The sequence below is a fragment of the Dryobates pubescens genome, chromosome 3 (assembly GCF_014839835.1).
Source record: "Dryobates pubescens isolate bDryPub1 chromosome 3, bDryPub1.pri, whole genome shotgun sequence".
In the NCBI taxonomy this organism is placed as follows: Eukaryota; Metazoa; Chordata; class Aves; order Piciformes; family Picidae; genus Dryobates; species Dryobates pubescens.
In genome coordinates, this window is record NC_071614.1 from 32,975,238 (window position 1) to 32,990,747 (window position 15,510).

Sequence of the window (15,510 nt, forward strand, 5' to 3'; positions counted from 1 at the left end):
AGTAGATGGATGAATATGCATGATACATTTGAGACAAGGCAATGTATTTTCTCCCAATTTCACCTTTATGCAGTTTTTGCAATGCCCTCAAATGATTCATTCAACATCTTTTTAAAAAGTTCTTTGGCTGCCTTTCGTAGATTGTTCATGACCACAACAAACTGAAGATCAGATCTAATATTCATTCATCACAAAGGAAAGTTTTCCATTGGAGACATTGCCTAAAGACTGAGGCAATATATAAATAATCTGATTATAGGTACACATATATGACACCTGGAGACACAGCTTTTCCATTCAGAAGTAAGTGAGTACAACTGAAAACACAGAGCTAAATAAATAGTACTGGGGCCGGTTCTTCTTTATAAATGATCTGGATGAGAGGACACTCAATAAATTTGCAGGTGACACCAAGCTGGGTGGGTGTGTCAATCTGCTGGAGTGCAGGAGGGTTCTTCAGAGAGATCTGGACAGGCTGGATAGATAGTATTGGGCTAACCCTATGAGATTCAACAAGATCAAGTGCTGCACTTGGCCACAAAGACCCTCTGGAATGCTACAGGCTTGGGGCAGAGCAGCTAGAGAGCTACCAGGAGGGGAAGGACCTGGGGTTGTTGATCAACAGCTAAACATCAGACAGCACTCTGCTCAGGTGGCCAAGAAGGCAAATAGCATCCTATCTTGTATCAGGAACAATGTGTCCAGCAGGTCTAGGGATGTGAGTGTCCCCTACTTGGTATAGGTGAGGCCACACCTCACAGTACTGTCTTCTACAAGAAGGACACTGAGGTGATAGAGAATGTCCAATGAAGAGCAACTAAGCTGGGGAAGAGCAGTCAACAGAAGTCTTATGAGGCAACTGGGGCTGTTTAGTCTTCGGAAGAGGAGGCTGAGGGGAGACCTCATCATCCTCTACAACTACCTCAAAGGAGGCCAGAGAGATTTAGTGGTTGGTCTCTTCTCACGAGTAACAAGTTATAGGACAAGAGGAAATGAACTCAAGTTGTGCCTTGGGAGGTTCAAGTTGGATATTAGGAAAAATGTCTTCACAGAAAGGTTTATCAGGCATTGGAACAGGCTGCCCAGGGAGGTGGTAATGTCACCACCTCTGAAGGTATTTAAAAGATGTGTGTATGTGGTGCTTAGGAACATGGTAGCGGGTTAGCAGTAGTGGTGAGGTTGGGAGCTCCAGGTGAGTGGTCTCTTCCAGTCTTGACAGTTGCATAATTCTCTTCTATGAGATCTGAATTGTTTTCATAGAGATACAATGAGTTTGAACTGCTCTAATTCAAGACCACCCCAAGACCTCTTTTCCAGGAAAATTAGTCTGTTTTATAAGACATACATGCTAAGTGCAGACTGCAGGCTAATAATTCACAAAAAGATGTAACCAATAAGTCCTGTCACATTTTTTTGATTCCATGATTCCATTGAGTTTATTCTATATTCTGTATTTGTGGTTAATTATTAAGTATTTTTTTTTCCCCAGATCATTATGACTGGACAGTCATGGCCAGATTTTTAAATGGAAGTGTCCACAGTTTACCCACCTAAGAGTACCTGCTCATGTGATGCTTGCAAACTCACTCCTTTAAACAAAGTCATTTGCACAGTGGTTGAAGCTATGAATACTCATAGTTGATGATGCACATTATGTTCTTTGAAAACGCTGAGAAGACTTCCTTGTACTTCATGGCACTGAAGAGAATACTTATTAACCTTTAATTTCTTCTTGACTAAATTGTTTTGGATTAATAAAAATATACAAAACAGAAACAAACAAAAATCATCTCTAGAAGCATGATGTCTACATGCATGAATAGAATCAGAATAAAAACTGTTTGCACAAGTCTTATCCACGTGAAGTTTGCGTTTCTTTGTGTGTATTTCTAATGAATGCCCTAAGCAAATATTTTTGCAGTCTATGACATTCCTGTTTTTCAGAGATCTGACTGAGGCTTCAGAAACTAAGTTCTTGCTACATCAAACATTCCTCTATCAAAATGCACTGTTTAAAAAAAATATCTTAGCTTTTATCATTAGTGCCTTAGCTTAGCTCAACAGTAAGTGGTACAATGGAAGTGCACGCGGTCCTGCACACTTCACCAGAATACAGAATTAACCAGGTTGGAAAAGACCTTTGAGATCATCAAATCCAACCTATCACCCAACACCATCTAATCAACTAAACCATGGCACTAAGTGCTTCATCCAATCTCTTCCTAAACACCTCCAGTGATGGTGACTCCACCACCTCCCTGAGCAGCACATTCCAATGGCAAATCACTCTGTGAAGAACTTCTTCCTAACATCCAGCCTAAACCTCCCCTGGTGCAGCTTGAGGCTGTGTCCTCTCGTTCTGTCACAGGTTGCCTGGTAGAAGAAACCAACCCCCAGTTTTGCACTGCACAGAGCAGAGGAAATTCTGTATCTCACAAATACTAATCATAGCCAGTGAGCATCAAGGAGCTATCAAGTTCAAATGACACACCAGTGCCAGAGACTGGATCCCAGTACCTGTGGTTTTTGGTATCCATACAGATGCTATTTCAGCTCTACTATTTACATAGCCCCCTTTAAGAAAGTATGTGTTTCATTAAATTTCATTTTATGGCCCTAAAGATGAGCAGTTGACATTTCCTGAAGTTAAATAAGCAATTGATCTGCATTTATAGGTCACAACTGGCTGCTTTCCTGCTATTTTAATTAAGGAAAATAAGAGACGTTGTAATTTTGCTGGGAAGACCCTGCTCCACAGAGGGAAGAAAACATTATGTTGGTACCTAAATCCAGATTATTTGGTACAGAGCAACATGGGACTAGCCAATTCCTCATCCAGAAGCTGTAAATCAGCTCACTGCAAAGAACCTTTGACCTGCTGGCTGACTGCTTTGGAGATGTCTAAAGACATGAGATGAGGAGGTCAATCTCACATTTGGAGGCTTCCAAGCGAGGATACTGAGGACTGTTTATGGATGTCTGGAAGTCATCCCTGATAGGGTGCAGAGATATTATTCTTGTGGTTTTGTTAAAATAAGAAAGTGAGTGTTTCATGGACATTGTGTGCCAATAGAGATACATAGAGAATACCATCAGGATTTGAATTGTTTTATTATATTCTTAAAAATGGTAGGATTTTTAGCCATTCTCCCATTCTTTTGTGAGCTTCACTGCTGTCCTCTGGCTTCTCCCTGGTCAGTATACCCTCTTAAAAGAGGTGTCAGAACTGAATACTGTGTCTCTGCTTGGAGATAGCTGAAGAGAAAAGGTGAGGTGCTTTGTGCCCTTGTGGTCTACCCTGCTCTTTGTCACAGTGACCTTTTTTCCTGACAGCATAACAGTGTTGATGTTCATTCACTCACTTTCTGATCCACTGTAATGTCTCGACCTTTTCTAATAAAACTGCCAGTCACCCTCATCTTGTATTTGTGCTGTTGATTATTCTACTTCAATCTGGGTTTTTGCATGCGCTGGTATTAGATTACCCCCTGTTCTTTCAGACTGTTTGATCAGCTCCTCCTGATCCAAATCCACTCATCCAGCATGCAGGCAGCCTCTCCTATGCTGTTAACACTTTTATATTTATATTGCCCACCATGCAAATAATTTGTGAAAATATTTCAGAAAATATTTCTCCCCAGATCAGGGCAGACCTCTCCAGGTATTGTATTTGTAAAAATCCGAGCTTGATTTTCAGGGAGACACTTCTAAGTTCATTAGCATTGACAGCTATAAAGATCTCCTTCAGAGAAATGCAGGAAGTTTATCTGAGGGTTGGAGTGGGTGTTCAGGGGCAGAATAAATTACATCTGTGCAAGCTGATAGACTGACAAATACTGTAAAAGAAGGCACACCATCAAGATGGCTCTGGGCAACTTATCGTGTTTCTCGCTCCAGCTACACACATTGCCATTAAGTGACTAGATGGGTCCAGAACTTCATCTTGTGCAAATCTCTGCTAGACTGCAGCAGCTGAGCCTTCAGCTTCTTGTCTCCAGAGCTGCAAAGCCAAAGCCTTTCACGCATAAAAAGTCAAACTGGAAAGCGAATTTCTTCAATAAAATCCAGAGAGGTGTCGATGTGCCCTGGCACTCCGGAGGATTGTGTTCTTCTTGTGTTACAGAAGTTGGGCTGAATTGAAGAGGTCACTTTGTTAAGCAAAGTAGAAAGTATTAATCTGTGAGCTGATACAAATATCTATTGTACGATCCAATAAAAAAAAATCACTTAAAAATAAGGCTTCTAAAAATTGTAATGGGAACAGTTGGAGGGAAAGAAAGAATAACAAAAAAGATCCATTTTGAAAGTGAAATGAAAGCTTTAAGTAAATGCTGAAGAATATGTTACACGTAATCCTGAAAAACTGTCTATGAAATCTCAAGAAATTTCAGAAATCTATTGATTCCTCGTGGCAAGTAATTTATGTAAAGTTATGAACATTAATGTAATTAAGGTCTTTCACTGGTAAGAAAACCCCAACTACAAGAAAACTTAGTATAATATATTTATATACGCATTTGTGTATTTCATAAACGGTTCACTGTAACATGCAAATTTCTTGGCTCTCAACACAGCCCTACACAGATGGTGAACTTTAGTCAGTTAAATAAGTGGAACATTTCACGTCAATTTTTTTCTTTTATCTTTCACCTTTCTGTGCTGTTTCCCTCCCGTGATTTCTGCCAGCTTCTCCACAAAGAAGCCTGGGAACCACTGTAAGTCAGTCTCCTCAGATCGCTTAATATTACTTCTATGAAGATGGCCTGAATTCAAAGGCTCTGTGTGAGAGACTGGGAATATCTTCATTTCTCCCTTGGCAGCACTTGTATGCCAATAAATAGTAGTTTGATCTGCGTGCTTCAGTTAGGAGAGAAGATCTGCACAGGCTGACAGCATTAACAGCCTCCTCCTAGAGTAGTCAAAACCTCTTTCTGCTCATTTAGGACATCATGTACACAGGCTATACATAGCCTACCTGCATCAACTTTTAAACTAGATCCATTCAACTCACTTCTAATATTAACACCATAATCCCTTGGCTGTGCCAAAGCACTGCAACTGTGTGCTCATAATGTAAGATTTGATTGGTGACTTCGTAGGCACTCAAACGTTGGAATGGGGACACCATAGTAGATTACTTGAATTGGCGAATCACATACCAGACTAGCCACAGTAACCTGGCTGTAGAATTCAATAATATTTTTTTTATAAAGCCATCATTTTGTGTTGGCTAAAATATGCTCTTGTCCAGTTCTGGGCCCCTCAGTTTAGGAAAGATGTTGAGTTGCTTGGAACATGTCCAGAGAAGGGCAACAAAGCTGGGGAGGGGCTTGGAGCACAAGCCTTATGAGGAGAGGCTGAGGGAGCTGGAGTTGCTTAACCTGGAGAAGAGGAAGCTCAGAGAAGACCTTATTGCTGTCTACAACTACCCGACGGGAGGTTGTAGCCAGGCGGAGGTTGGTCTCTTCTCCCAGGCAACCAGCACCAGAACAAGAGGAGGAGGAACAATTTTAACCTATGTGTGAAACGTCTGTGAAGAGAGGGGGACTGACTTAATAAGGGGCTTGTCCACCTCATTCCAAGCAGATGCCATTCACTTCATCTCTCAGGCAAAACTGGACACATTTAGTTTCTAATAATGAAAAAAACAATAATCTATTTTGGTCTCTGCTGCAAAGAAAAGTTCTAAATAGAGGTAGACATGAGCTATAACATGATTTTAGATCTGAATGCAAACCTCTACACCCTCCAGTAGTGGATGAAGAAGTTACATGGAGACATTTGATGGCCAGTCCACTTGCATTACAACCTCTTGGACCATCATACAGCTGATGGTAAAACTCTTTGAGGTAAATATGTCTGCAAAATTGTTATTAGCTCAAGTGAGATATTTGGCTGTTTTCTTTGACCTGAAGAGAGCTTGATATTAACAAAGAATTGCTGTTTAATGAAATCAATTTTTCTCACTGCGGGTTTTTCCTTCATGCTGTTACAATAGCATTGGGTACATTTTCCTGTTGCTTTGACAAGCGGTCAAACGCCTTATCTCTTACTCACCTGATTTCAATAGTCTGATTACTACCAGTTGTACAGCAGCACAGCATATGTAATCTTCTATTCTATATACTTCATCATGCATGGATGTTGGACTCTGGCTTTTGGCTGCAACTGACCAGCAGAAGGAAAGGAATAAAGGTCTGATGAAAAGATAAAATTTCCAGATGTTGAGGGCTTTGTGTAAAAATATGTTCCCTCCTATGTATAAAATATTACAGATGCTAAGGGACTGGGAAATTCACAGCAAGGTCTATCAATCCTTTAATTTGCTTTGCTTCAAAGCAGTGCACAGTAAGCTGGGAGGTAACCTTAATTCCTGCTTTCTCCTTTCCATTGTCATGAGGGACAAATCTCCATTTCACATTTTCCACCGTGGCATTTCTCCACTTTTGGATCATTGCCCCCGTCAATGAACAGGACAGACATTCACTGGAATGAATAAATACTCCCTGATTAAAATAATTGGTGTCCTTACTTCATTATCACAGAAAATCATTATGAAAACATGCTTAAATTAGATAAAAAGTGATGAAGATTGCAGGACGAGACATGTGGCCTGGTTGATGCAGCTACATTATACACAGGAATGTGAGTTTCCACCAATCTCTTTTACTTCCTTGCTTTCAGGCTCCATTAGGATATGATCTGAACCATTTCACCACAGAGTTCCTATTTTAATTGCTCTTCTTTTTCACTAGACCTCTATCTCCTTGTCTAATCTTAACTCTCCTCATGCTGTCTTCACATCTTGTAATATAGAAGTAATATTTTTTCTGGGCTCTGCATTTACAGTGGGCTGAAGCATTTGGGTGACATTTCAAGAGAATTTCGGCTTAGAGAAAGCACATTGCATGGAAAAAAAAATCAGACAAATCTCCAGAGAGAGACCGTTGAACAAAGTATCCTACAGTGATGAATATGCAGCATTAATGCTGGTAGAAGAACTCTAGAACCTGAAGTTAAACCTGGTTTAGCAGTCTTATAGAAGATAGGTGCATTTGATCTTCACGAAATTATGTACCTCTTCTTTATCACCTCTTCTATTATTGCAAGCAAGATGCTCCAAAGCCCTAGGGCAGTCCCCTTCTACCTACCTTCTTGGCCAGACTAAAATAAAATCTAGTTGTAGAAAGCTAAGAAAAACTCAAGACTCATGAACAAACAAACTGGGACACTATCCTGTCCAAGGTGGATTTTCAAATTCCAGAAGTCATCAAGTCCATGAAAACTGCCTTGAAGCCAGTCTGAGGCTAATCTGCTTCAGGTGCTTTGTGGGATACTCTGCTGATGGGCACCAGGTTTTTTTTGTTTGTTTGTTTTATAAATGACAGAAGCTGCACACTGCCCTAAGGTTAGCAGAAGTGTGATGTGCTCAGTTTTATTGATGCTGTGTTTATTCTCTTTTCCAGCAGTGAATACTGTTTAAATTACAGAAGAAACTTCCGCCAGCCCTGATAATAGGGGTGGGAGACAAACCTGGCTTGCAGCTCTGAGTAATATATACCCCTCACACCAACACTGCAAGATACTAGCTTAAGGCTTGTCAGGTTCTTGGGTTTTAATTAATGAAGTTCCTTTTAAGGACATTTTTTTCATCACTTGCTGTATTCCAACACATTTCTTTCATTTGAAACCTGAGCCCTTTGCCAAGCAGACTCCCAATGTCAGAAGGGGAGGGAGAGCCTGTCTAAACTACAGTCATCTCTCTGTTCAACTTGATTCAATTTAGTAGAATTTCACTTTGCTGAATGACAAGATGCTGTATTTTGACAGTTGCCTATTTATGCTAAAGTGGAGGCATAATAAAATGGTTTTGGCTCACTCTATCTGTAGCTTTTACTTAAGAATCTGATGATGCTTTTTTTGGTTCGACTGACATTATTGTTTAGTTTCTGATGTGTTGGACTGTTTTCCCTTTTATTTTATTTAATTACATTATTATTTTGTTGTTTTTCAATAAAAGCTTTCCTAAGAAACTGGCATTCTCTTCCTTGGACACACCCTTCCTCAGCTGCAAGTCTGAAAAAGGAGATGGCATTGTTAAAAGGAAGGAATTTCTTGCCTTTTTTTTTCCCCTTTAAATTTTACTAGAAAAAAATTAAATACAACAACTAGACAAAACACTGCTACAGTTTTAAAGTAACAAATGCTGAGGCTGTAAGAGGCATTATGTTACTGAGTCAAAAATCCCCTCCTGACTTTGGTATGAAGTTTGTGTGATGATGGTCTGACGGCTCATATGTTGGTATGATTGTATGTTCATATGCTGGGCTCCCCACTGCGACCTGTGACTGCCTTCCAGTAGTGCATAGAGAGGTATGACTGGCATTTGTCATCTGCTTTCTGCTCTTTCTTATACTTTCACAGCCTTTGATCTCAAGCCCCAGAATGTAACACTTCACAGGTAGCCTCATCATAGCACTTGCAATCCCAGCTCAGTTTTTGAGCTGAATCAAATAGCACTTATGTCAGAGCATTTCTGTAGTCCTCCCTGCCTGAAGGAAGGAGGATTTTGAGAAGGAAGAATTACTAAACCTGGTCCTGGGCTCACCCCAAAGCAGGACCTGCCTGCCAAAACAATAATTTCCAAAAGATGGATCACTGAAGACCTATGCTGCTCTCTCCTTACATCTCTTACCCAGACAATCAGAGCATAGACCTAGATCCCAATGCTCTCTCTAGAAGGCACCTGCTTCTTAGACTAAGGGCCCTGGCTCCAGTGTTAGTTGCCCCAGTCTAAATGAAGCTTCGTCCTGTGTAGATTCAGAAAGATTTTAAGGTATTTCTGCAATCCCCTCCCTGTGTTCTTTATGCCAGAGGTGGTCTTGGATGACAACCTTTACTCTGGGGTTTTCTGAAGAATTACTGCCTGTGTTAGTGCACATAGAAGGAACAACATAGAAACCCCATACTTACACCCTCTGGTCAAATACATGCTTTATTAAAAAAAAAAAAAAAGTCTTGGTTTATGATCTGTATATTAGATCCAGAGCAAAACTGGAGGTTGGATAGCTTCTGAACAAAAGAGTTTGTCAAGAGTCCTAATGAATTATGATCACTGCAAATCCCTGTTCATGATCAGGCACCCTGTTATCCTAATTTGCATCACAAGGATTTCTTTCAAGCTGAGAACTTAACCCCAGCTCTGTCACCTGGAGGAAGGAAAAGCACTGGACTCCAGCTTATTTGCATGCCAACCATGAGGAGGTCTCACCTCCATCACTGGCTCTATCTTTGTTCTCAGAACTAGGTTCTGCCTCAAGATCTCCCTCAGCAGAGTGGCAGCCAAGCACAACTCTGCACCATGCATCAGTAATAAGGTCCTTATCAAGATGGCAGCTGTTATAAACTGTAACAGGAGCCTCTAACTTCATAAACATATCATCTATACCTATTGAGGCCTGTATTAGAATCTGATTTTAAATTTATGAGTAATGATTTGTGTAGTTTGCCTTTTCTTACATGCGTGTTGGCCAAGAATTACAGGGAACGTCAGACTGGAGGATATCACCTGAATAATCTAATCTCCTCCCTTCCAAGTGAAGATGCAACAGATACTAAACCTGGGAGCCCCACTAAGGGCCTTCCTATGCTCACATCCAGATATCATTTGCTATGTTCCCCAACATTCAGCAAAAATAATCAGACTGAGAGCTCAAGAAAGCAAAACAATCTCAAAGCTCTTGAACAGAATGAGGCCTCAAGTTGTTGCAAATGGTTTCAGCACCTTCAATTGCAGGATGCTGGACAGGTGAAAATATTTATGGATTATAATCTACGAACAAAATTATTGCAAATCTAATATGGAAACTCATGAGTGGTTTAAACGTGAGCACAGGAGCAAAAAGAAATCAAGAGTGAAGAACAATGTGCCTGACCTCATGTCCCATGTCAGAATGCAGCCAATCTTTCATAAACCTGAGAAAAATAAGGAAAAAATAAACACCAAATACCAGCAGCCAAGTTATTCATCAAAGGTGGGAAAAAAAATATCCTTGGCCTCTCTAGGCACCCAGTGGAAAACCCTGAAGCATGGAATTAATTAAATACAAAGAAACATAATTAATTTAATTAAATGCAGTTGTTTTAAAAAGGTTTGCTCTGATTAATACCTCCTCCTGCAAAAGCTTATGAATATATTTAACTCCATTCCCAAAGACATTTGCAGCATCTTGATTAGCTGCTAAAAGCTCACTAATATAAGTGTAAGTAAACAACTTGCACTTATAGTGTGAAAGCAAACACAAGAAATAGCATTTTAAGCAGCACTCTCGGAATAGAGATCAAAACACCTTTTGGCTTAGTATTTTCTGGGGCCAGAAGGCACTGTTCAGATCACCTAGACTAACTCTCTGCATAATTCCAACCACAAACCTCACTGCATGATTCTCACATTAGGTCCATCAGACTGATCCAGACAGATCCTGCCATCCATTTCCATAGCGCAAGATTTGCGGGGGGGGTGTGGGGGGGTAGGGGGTGTGGGTAGATTTTGAGACATCAGTTTCATTTTCTGATAGCACTTGGCAGTGATTGAGCTCACATTCTTTAAGTCAAATAATTTCCCAAATAAGAGGCAAACTGTATCATATCATTGGTCTTAATCATCTCCCACAAACCAGCACCCATTAAGTAAGACCTACCAGCTGAAAGCTTTAGAAAAGAATCTCAATCTAAGTCACCTCCAGTAGAGGTTGGTAAGGGAAGGCTCAGAGACAGACAGTTTGTTACCATTGTCTAGTTATGTATTTTAGGTCTTAATAGATCTGCTGCATTTCTTGGCCTTCAAGACCTTGTGGAAATGTGGAAATAGCTGCTCGGGTTTTGGTTTGGTTTTTTTTCTTCATCCTGCCAGATGTCTTAGAGAAATGTTTTGCTAAAAGGCTGAAAGTCTTCCTTGGAGTTTTATGGAAGAGTGACCATCTGCCACTTCTCATGTATATTTTACTCTTCAATATTATTAGGTTATCTCCTCCTTGTTCTCTACAATTACCTGAAAGGAGGTTTTCAAAAGGTGGAGTCAGTCTGTTCTCCCAGCAATCAAGGGACAGGACAAGAGCGAATGGCCTGAAGTTGCACCTGGGAAGGTTTAGGTTGGATATTAAGTAAAATTTCTTCACCAAAAAAAAAAAAAAAGTTGGAAAGCATTGGAACAAACTGCCCAGGGAAGCATTGGAGTCACCATCCCTGTAAGGATTTAAAAGTCATGTAGATGTAGAAATTATGGACATGGTTTAGTGGTGACCTTGGCAGTACTTCGTTAACAATAGATCTGATGATCTTAATGTTCTCTTCCAGCCAAAATAATTCTATGATTCTATTCCATGAGTCTTTAAATGTGGTTGTTGTTAGCTGTTGCAAAAAAGTGACTATTACTAGAGCAGAATTCATAGCATTTCCCCAGTCCACCACTCTTTACACTACAAATACTTTGATTTCTCATGACTGAGATTAATAAAGGTTTTAATAATGAGCATTGTGATTCTATGGAAATATTGACAATTTTCCAGTGAGTTTACTTCTCTATGAGAGGCACTATGAATATGAAAGTTGTTATTTTTAATTCAAGCTCATCTTTTTTGGTGTTAATATGTATTTTTTTTCTTAGTCTAAAGTAAAACAAATGTTGCTAACCTCTGCCTCCAGATAGGAAGCAGATGCAAAAGATCTTAGCTGTTCTTCCTGAGGCCTGTTACGAGTTTTGGCTCAAATGTCAACACGAGTCAACATTTTACTTTTAGTGACAGGTTGGTTTAGTTTCCTATTTAGTATTGGTTGAAACTCTGCAAATCCCCCTTAGAGACAAAACACTGACTCCTTAGCAGAAAATTGTTCTAAAAGCCTTAGTGAAATTTTCCCAAGTATTTTGTGCATTTTCTCCCCATTTCCTTGAAATTACAGCAAGAAGGAATTTTATCATCAAAGTCAGCAGAACTGGCAAGGCATGAATGAACATAAACTAAAGAGGCTGCTGATTGTGTCTGTCTTTGATGAGATCCATGCACTGCACCTATGTGCTCTGTCTGTGGGGAGATGCCAGCTGTCATGTTAGTGTTTCATCCGCAAATTTCACTCCTCCTCTAGAGAAGTGTCTAGAATTTTCTTGGATTTCATACAGTTCATTGGGTCACTTTTATGATACTTTTGTCAGGGGTTTTTTGTTTGCTTGCTTGCTTGGTCATTGTTGGGGTTTTTGCTAAATGTTTTGGGTGTTGTTTGTTTTTGTTTTGTTTTCTTGGTGTGTTTGTTTTGTTCTGTTGGGTTTTTTTTTCCTTTTTGCTTCCTAGAGGGCCATACAAACAGCCACTGGGTTGTTGGGTTCTTCTTGGGTGCTTGAACAGCAAGGTAGCCTGGACCCTTTCAAATTTAGTTAAATAAATACAACTTTTTTTGTGAAAAAATTCTAAGTTGCCACTTTGCAAAAAAATGGAAAATTGCCACAGAAATAGTAAGGAACAAGTTCAAATCCTGGCTGTGAACTGGGCAGAGAATGGATTTCAACACGGCTTTTGCACAACTCAAGAAGTAGCTGTGAGCACTGGATACACATCAGTTGTCCTCAGCTGTCATCAAAAGTGATGCACATTTGCAAAGTACGTCTGGTTTTGAACAGGCATAATTTGCTGGTGGAAATGATGCTTGTTGAAAATGGATCAACCAAAATTCTAGGTGATTAATCAAATTCTTGACAGAACCTCTGCTTGGCAGTGGAACGGTTATTCAGCCTATGCTCTGCTTGTCCCACCTGAAATAAGGAGGTACCAGCTCCAGGCACCAAACAAGAGAATACCAGCAACAGACTAGAGTAACACTCAGCAGGACCTTTATAACCTTACTAAGACCTTCAGGTTTACATGGCATGATGTTGTTTCAACTGAGGGGTGGAAAGACATAGACTATTGTTGAGAGGACTCAGGTTTTGCAAGGGCATGTAGTGATAAAAAAAGGGTAATGGCTTTAAACTGAAAGAGGCTAGATTTAGATTAGGTATAACATCCACTGCAAGGATGGTGAGGCACTGGAACAGGTTGCCAGAGAACACTCCCTGAAAGTGTTCAAGGCCAGGCTGGATAGGGCTTTGAGTAACCTGATCCAGGGGAAAATGTCCATGCCCATGGCAGAGGGGTTGGAACTAGATGATCCTCTAGGTCCCTTCCAGCCCAAACCATTCTATGATTCTATATTTCTATGATTCTATGTATGAACACAACCACAATACAAATTAATCTTCGGTATAAGCTAAAGCAAATGCCTTCTGTCCATTCTTCTCCTGAGCTAAATTTTATTATCTGTCAAGTCCCTGATTCTATAAGCAATGGTTTGCTTATCTACCTCTGCTATCTTATTTCAGTTTCCACTCCCTCCAAATAAGTAACAGATACTGAACACTACTGTTCTTAATTCAGGCACACTTAGGGGCAGCTTCCCTTTTCATTCATTCCGAAAGGATCCTGGGAAATGGCGCTGAAGAATTATTTGACCCTTCTGCCCACAGGTAACAACAGGGAAGGGGATTTTCTGGGGCTGAGTCACTGAGGCCAACCTGAGCAGAGGAAACATTGTTAACGTTGACAGCGAAGGAGACACAATTGTGTCGAGTGTCCTTTCAGTCACTGAAGGGTGCTCTCACTAAAAGATCTGACATCATCTTCCTGACTGGAGTGCTCAAATCTTCAATGACTCTGAGTGCAGAGATAGGCTTAAAAGAAAAAAATTATTTTCAGTCCAGTTGTCAAAATCCTGAACAAATGATCAGGTTGCAGGAGAAGGATCCTGTTACTCTGCTAAATTTGATCACCCCTTCTTCTACTCTTTCCCTAATTCTGGGCTTTAAGTGAATTCTCTTCCCTGGGTTTAAAAACAAGGTAAAGCAGAAAGATGGACATGTGTTTGACATGGGGAAATAATTTCACATAATATTACAAGAAGCACAATGTGCTAATTCACATAGACTCTCTAAACATCATATTAATAACCAGAATTTGCCAACAGAATGGCAAGAACTTAATTGGTCTGCGATCTAATTGATCACAACAAATAGCAGACTGGTGAATGCACTGAATTTATGTGTGTTCACTATGTTTTTAGAGAATTGTCTAAACAGGGAAGTTGCTATGAAACAAACTCAGATGTAAGTTTACAGCACACTCTTTTGCACAGCTATCTCATCCAGAAACACTTTGTCCAAGCAAGTATGAAGTAGGTTGCTTTACTGCAATCTGGGGCCCTGTGAAGACATTTTCAAATCTCCAAAGGCTTTGAGTTTCCATAGTACTCTACCGAAGTAAACCACCTGTTAGGCACCTCACTGCTATTTATGCCAGTGAAAATCTGTTCCAAAATCTCAGCTCTGTGTCTGTCTGATTTAGTGCCTTCTGAAGACAATGGAAACACAGGATCAACTGAATAAACAACATAGGATTGCTGTAAAAACCATAGTGGGATTAGAAACTTGACATGCTTGTCCTACATGAATAAGAATCAGATTTGCCCTTGAGATGTCTGTGATGAAAATGCAAGAAAACTTTTAAGCACATTTGGAAGCTTTTCTCTCACTAACGTATAGAAAGCAGATACTGATTCCTAAATAGTTACTGAGATGAGGTATTTTTCAACCAGAAAGCACAAAGCATCTGACTAAACATGATACATGGGAAGAATGAGTCACATACAAAATGAGTTGTTTCTAAATGGATTTACTCTTGAAAGTGTCTATTTGTGGGATGACATGAATGAAATATTGAACATAAGGATTATAATACCTTTACACTGAGCAAGAGTTTCAAGGGCAGATGTCTGAAGGAAAGGGAATGTATTACATAGAGCAGAGAAAGCGTTGTATTACTGCTAGAACATGGACTTGAAGTCCACAAAGCAAATCATGATTCTGTGTGCTAAGGCTTTGCACTTCTATGTGTCTGTATGTATCTCATGGGTAAGAAGATCTTTTTGCTATATCTCAATTCCCCACTCTATTGAGTCAGAAATATAATCATTCCCTGGTTTTTAGGGTCATTGTGAGGATTAATCCATCAATTTCTACAAGCACATCCTGAATTCTTCAGATGATGTCAGCATAAGAATTGAAGGAAGCATTGTTTTAGGGAAAGAATGAATAGCTACAAAGGATTTTGGTTCAAAAGAGCTGAAGGCAAATAGTTTGAGTATCCTTAAGCAAATTTTAGATGACTTCACTGCTGATGGTAAGGGAGTATTCAACAATTTTACTCTTGAGAGTAATCAATATGTTAAAGGAAGACAGGATGGTTTTATTAGCCAGAAAACTCTGTTAGTTCAGTATCACAAATGACATTCAATTTCATAAGCAATTACAGTTAAAAAACCCTCAGGCTGTCCTTCTCTATCCTAAAATTTTCAAGGTATTATAGCAGTGACAGGGTCAGCATCAAGATATTGCAGGCCCAAAGTACCTATCTCCTGGTCCTGGATCTA